Source organism: Pelodiscus sinensis, chromosome 4 (genome assembly GCF_052426305.1).
Source record: "Pelodiscus sinensis isolate ZL-2025 chromosome 4, ASM5242630v1, whole genome shotgun sequence".
Classification (NCBI taxonomy): Eukaryota; Metazoa; Chordata; order Testudines; family Trionychidae; genus Pelodiscus; species Pelodiscus sinensis.
In genome coordinates this window covers 33,250,721-33,256,720 of record NC_143055.1, presented here as the reverse complement: position 1 = coordinate 33,256,720, position 6,000 = coordinate 33,250,721, and positions in this window count along the sequence as shown.

Sequence of the window (6,000 nt, the reverse complement as noted above, 5' to 3'; positions counted from 1 at the left end):
GCTCAATTTCAGGTTGGCGGTCGGTTTCGAGTGGAGTGCCCCAAGGATCTGTTCTAGGACTGGTTTTGTTCAAAATCTTTATTAATGACCTGGAGGAGGGGATGGATTGCACCCTCAGCAAGTTCACAGATGACACTAAACTAGGGGGAGAGGTAGATACGCTAGAGTGTAGGGATAGGGTCCAGAGTGACCTTCGCATTTTAGAGGATTGGGCCAAAAGATATCTGATGAGTTTCAACAAGGACAAGTGTAGAGTCTCAGCTTGACAAAGCCCTGGCAGGGTTGATTTAGTTGGGATTGGTCCTGCCTTTGGCAGGGGGCTGGACTTGATGACCTCCTGAGGTCTCTTCCAGCTCTATGGTTCTTGATTCTATACTTGTTTTTCCATGTGAGGTATCTGGATTTTCAGAGTTTTCTCCTCTTTTTCTCTCCTTTTTTTAATCTCAAAAAACTTAGAAACCAGTAAGAAAGTGTGGAAAGTTCTGCTTTCCTCCCACACTGTTACGTAGTGGGATGGGACTATGGCATTGCCTTTCACCCTCTTACAATATCACACTATGACACCAGGCGTTGGAGATCTATTTTTAATTCAGTAGCTGAGTTAGAACTAGCACAGGTATGTCTCCTCAAGCTGGAAATAAACCTCGAACCTGAAGTGTATGCACAATCTAAAGACAAGATGTAACAGGAACACACAAGTCAGTGACTCAAGATGGGGATGGAGAAGACACAGCAACTGTGTCAATTAACACCTCAGTCTTTCAGTCCCATGGCAAGATTCATACTCTTCATTTGTGGACAGGCATTTTCAGCTCCCAGTGAAGAAGGCTTTTCATGTATAAGGAGTTAGCCCCAATTCTACAAAGCATGTGGTAAATCCCATTAATGAGGCAGATCCTGAGCGGGTGCAAAAGGTGATCACTCTGTTGAAGTCAGTGGAGGCAGTTGAAGATCTGCCCCCACTGACTTTGATAGGACTAAACAGGTGCGTAAATGTCTTACTGACTACAGATCTTAAAAAGGATCACTCATGACAGCTTTGATGGGAGTTTTCATACTGGCAGCTTTAATCACAAATTAAAAATTAACTAATCACTTTAACGTTCAGCAACTTCTAAAATTACTTTCAATAAACAGATGCAATAGTAAAGCTGTTTTGGTTGTAGAGTGATTTTGGAGATGTTAATTCCTGTGATCAATTAAAATAATGTGAAAAATAGATGTGGCTCTCCTTTAACATATAAGTTTTCATTTAAATAAAACAAAAATAAAACATGCCATCACTAGCACTCAGATGACCTTCCAAATTTCTATGTACAGTATCTATGGATATTTAAGTATAATTAACATCTTCCATTTCAGTATTTAACTTGTTTAAGTTCTGTTTTTTTAGCGGTCAAAAGCTAATCAATCTTGTTCTCAAATGCTAATACAAGCAATTAAAAATAACATTAATTGAAATACTGCAGGGGCTGTACTTTTTTTTTATTTTAACCTCATGGCAACACTAATTTACAGTACTAATTAGTGAATTGCCCTTTGTATTATAAATCTTTGGAAGGGAGAACTGGCCTTTAAAGCCCAACAGAGAGATGCAGATGGTCACTGCACTTTCAGTAAGCCTGCATGCCAGCACTCAGAATATTTTTTTCACCTCGTAGACCAAATGTGATAGAATCTATTATTTACAATGAAAACTATTAATTTCTTTTGCAGACATTTTGAAAACTATTAATTTCTTTTGCCCATTTGCAATGTTGTAAAACTTGCAAATATGCCCTGTAGAATAAAATAACATTCCACCAATATCCTAATTAAATGCAAGAAAATATTTCCATCTTGTCCAGTACTACAGGAGGAGTAGGTAAATGGTAAATAAAACATGCTGTAACATGTAACAAGGAAGAATGGGCAAAAAAACACAAATAAAATAAACTATATATTTTAGTTTTGAGTCAATGTGATATAAGAACTTTTCACTGTGCAATTAGATATCGATAACTGACAAAGCACAAAACATTAAATAAAAATTAAATCATTCCTATTTTCCCTTGTTTTTAATGTAAATCCAGTTTAACATTAGGGCTGTTCAACCCTCTATCCCATGTAACTTAGGGTATCTTAAAGTGAACATGAAAGACATCCAGAAATGTACCATGGGCTCAAAGTGACTTTGTCTACACTAAGGAGAAGATTGACCCGCTGAAGGTCAATCTTTTAAGCGTTCAATTTAGCGGGTCTAGTGTAGACCCCCAAATCATACACTGAGGGCATCTCCTGACGGCATTGTGTACTCCTCATTCTGTGGGTAAGGGAAGCCGATGGGACTGTGTGCATTTTGTATAGCTAGATGGTGTACACTAAGCCAACCTGCCTGGTCTAGTGTAGAGTAGGCCTTAGTGACCACACTATAATCTAGGCAAACAACAAAAGAGCCCTACTTCCTTTTTAGGCTACCATTACAGCACTTTCCTGGTGAGACAGGGCTCAATTTTACAATATACTTAGTAACAGTGCAATTTGAGGGCATATATCGTGTCACATCAGGGAAAAATCAGGACCACTGAGAGGAATTTTTGGGGGCTTTTTAAAAACTGGAAATGAAATGTGTCATGCTTTTATTACCTATGCAAGCAGAGTGCTAGACAATGCCTATTACAGTGTGCATATGCACATGCTGAGACAGTTATAACCAAGGGAGGATGGAAAGTAATAGTTTCCGACTGATGAGTCAACAAGAATTGAAGGAAAAATTATCTCACTATGTTGGAGTGGTCAGTTCCATAAGGACTATGTAATACCATATAGAATTCCTATTTATTATGTTCATTAGGCAGGTTGCACACACTAAATAAATGAATCAGGCAAATATACCATGAACACAGTAGTAAAGGCCTGACATCCCAGAAATCCAAGTAAATCCCTTACAATAGAAAATAATGCTATCCCTGACTGTATGGATTAGATGAAGGATCTCCTGTTATGGGAAGCCAATGATATCATTTTGCAAAAGCAGGAAACCCAAACTAACAGACTTGAAGCATGCAATAAACCTACTCAGGGATCTAAATCCAAAACCACTGACTCAAAAAGCCTGTACACTGCATGTAAGTATTAAAAAAGGATTGCTGAGAATCTCACTGACATTTCATTAATTATGTGTTTAAGTGGAACTATCAAGCATGATGCAGAAGTGGTTAGTTCCTAATAAAAATGCTGATTCAATTATATTAGGTGGGTTGTTGTCGCAATGCGCCTTAAAGCCCTATCTCTTCACCTTGCATGAATATCAGGAGATGCACACAGTCCTTCTTACACAATATGCTTGAGAATGATGTTAGATCATACTCTGTAGTTGGCTTTTACTTCATTAGGAAGCCTGGTTGAAAGGACTCCTTAGGACTCTCCCCTGGCCTGGCATGTTTCAAAGATACCTGTGTTGTAAATAACACTGATAAGCAACAGACTTTAGCCACAAAAGTTTATGATCCATCTCCTTGGCTGAAGCTAAAATGAATGCAGAATAACTCAGGGGAGAATCTCTTAGCTTGTGCTAGATGCTGTTGGACCCCTGGGACCAATATAACAGCCAATGATGGCAATGTTTGGAGTGTAGACAAGGATTTTATGACAGTCTATGCTATGTTGCAGTAAAAATGCTGGTAGCCAGTGGTGTTTTGTCTACATTAGGGTTCTCAACATTTCCACCAATGGCAGAGTTACTCTGTTGTTAGCAATGCTGGAAAATTCTAGTGCAAACAAGAAAGTGAATAAAATGCTCCTTGAAACAGACACAATAAAGTAGCAGAAGAGAAAAGAGAAAAATATAAAAAGTTTCTTCCACAGCAAGGAAAGAAAAATCACACCAAAGGGCTATGTCTAGACTGCATCCCTTTTCCGTAAAAGGGATGCAAATTAGACACATCGCAATTGCAAATGAAGTGGGGATTTAAATCAGCTACTTTATTGTGTCTGTTTTTCCAGAGCTTTGCTGGAAAAAAACACCAGTCTAGATGGGGATCTTTCAGAAAATAAAGCCTTTTCCGAAAGATCCCTTATTCCTCTTAAAATAAGGAATAAGGGATCTTTTGGAAAAGGCTTTATTTTCTGAAAGCTCCGCGTCTAGACTGGCGCTTTTTTCCGGCAAAGCTCCGAGCCGGAAAAAAGCGGCATCCATGTTTATGCAAATGAAGCAGGGGGGACTTAAATCCCCGCTTCATTTGCAATTGCGATGTGTCTAATTTGCATCCCTTTTACGGAAAAGGGATGCAGTCTAGACACAGCCAAGGAGTATAATTGTGATCCTAACTTTCCTCTGAAAACTGCTGTTGCCAACAAGCCTCACATTGCAGTTGGTGAGCTCAAGTCTTCCATCGATAATGTCAAAAGCCAAGAGGTTAATTTTTCATATAAATTGATTTTAAGCGGATATTCAAAAGTTATTGCAACTTAAATTTTATATTGAACTTTGCATGTTAGATCATGATAAGCTGGGCCACCTAGAGAGGAGGCATAAGGGAAAAGAGAACACAAGTTTAAGATTTAACTTCAGTATAAGAGCTGAATATAAAATTCTTGTTCTTGATTAATCTATTTCCCCATCTGTAAAATGGAAAACATAATAACTGCACCCATTCTTTCAAAAGCACTTAGAGATCCTTGAATGAAAGACACTACACAGAGTAAGAGCAAAGTGTTATTAGTTTCTCTCTTTCTCTCTCTTCCCTACACAGTCAATAAAAATGTCAAAGAGAGAAAAATAAAGTCTTAATCCTACCGGAGCACGTAGTTGTAACAGAGGAAGAGGTAAAGTAGACGTGGCTTTTATAATAAAAAAGGAAGAAAGCCAGCAATCTTACTCGTTTATATATTAAGTCTTTTGTGAACAGCTGCACATTGTACGCATCATATGTATGAGTAAAACAACTTGTTTTTAATCTAAGCATCAGAGCTGTGTGTTTAGTTTCTAGGAAAGGTTTACGTTTTTTCATATTACTTTTCCTATTGCAAATGCTTCCTTTTTATAAAGAGCAATTTCAACTTTTTTATCCTCATTGTTAGAGGCATAAGGCTGTTTGGTATTGTACACAGAGCCCTTTGCTATAGCAGGTCTTTTTTCTTTGGCTCTGATGTGAGCTTTGTTACAACACAAGAATACTGACAAATTTTCAAAGACACATGAATACATTTTAAAGGGATACCATCAACTTAAAGATTCATATTTCTGTCTGACAATTTTTTATCTACCATAAGCCAAATTTTATCATTTGGTACAGCCTGAACAAGGCTTGGTGCAGAACTCCTGGAGGCACTATGCTTCAAAGAGGTGCCATTCCCATGTTGCTTCCCCTTTTCCTGGAGAAAGTGGGGGCTGTAATTTGCGGCTAGACCCCTCACACTGGTTTAGCTGTGCTGCTTGACATTGAAGGACGGAGGCTGGGTCCAACTCACCCTGCACTCTTTCCCATCCACCTACTCTGTTGGGGGACAAGCAAATGCAGCATGCACCCAGATTCATGATTTAGGTATCGCTACATAGTAGTGCGAGACAGGGTCTTATTTTTCTGCATGAGTGTGCGGTACAAATCACAATCTAACCCCACATTTGTAAGATTACTCTAACTGAAAAGAAATTAGAAGGGATTTGTCATGGGACAGCTGACCCACTCTGGCTGAAAAGGAGAGAGGCTTGTAAGAAGCCAATCAGAGAACAGCTTTTGCTGGGGAAGACTTGGTTATAAGGAGTTGCGCAGAAGAGAAGTGTACAGTTGGGGCCTGACCAGAGAGGGTGAAGGACTGGTTCCCAGAGAAGCACTTTGGAGAAAGAGCAGTGATGGGCAGGCTCAGAGAAGTAGGATTGAGGCTCCAGCCTGATACCTGCAAGGCTGCCGGCTTTGATTCAGGGGCCAGGAGGGTGCAAGAGGCAGAGGGGAAGTGGTTCAGTGAACAGGAGGCAAATAAGGGAGAGTGAAGGGGGGCGGGACCAAGCAGCTTCCTGAG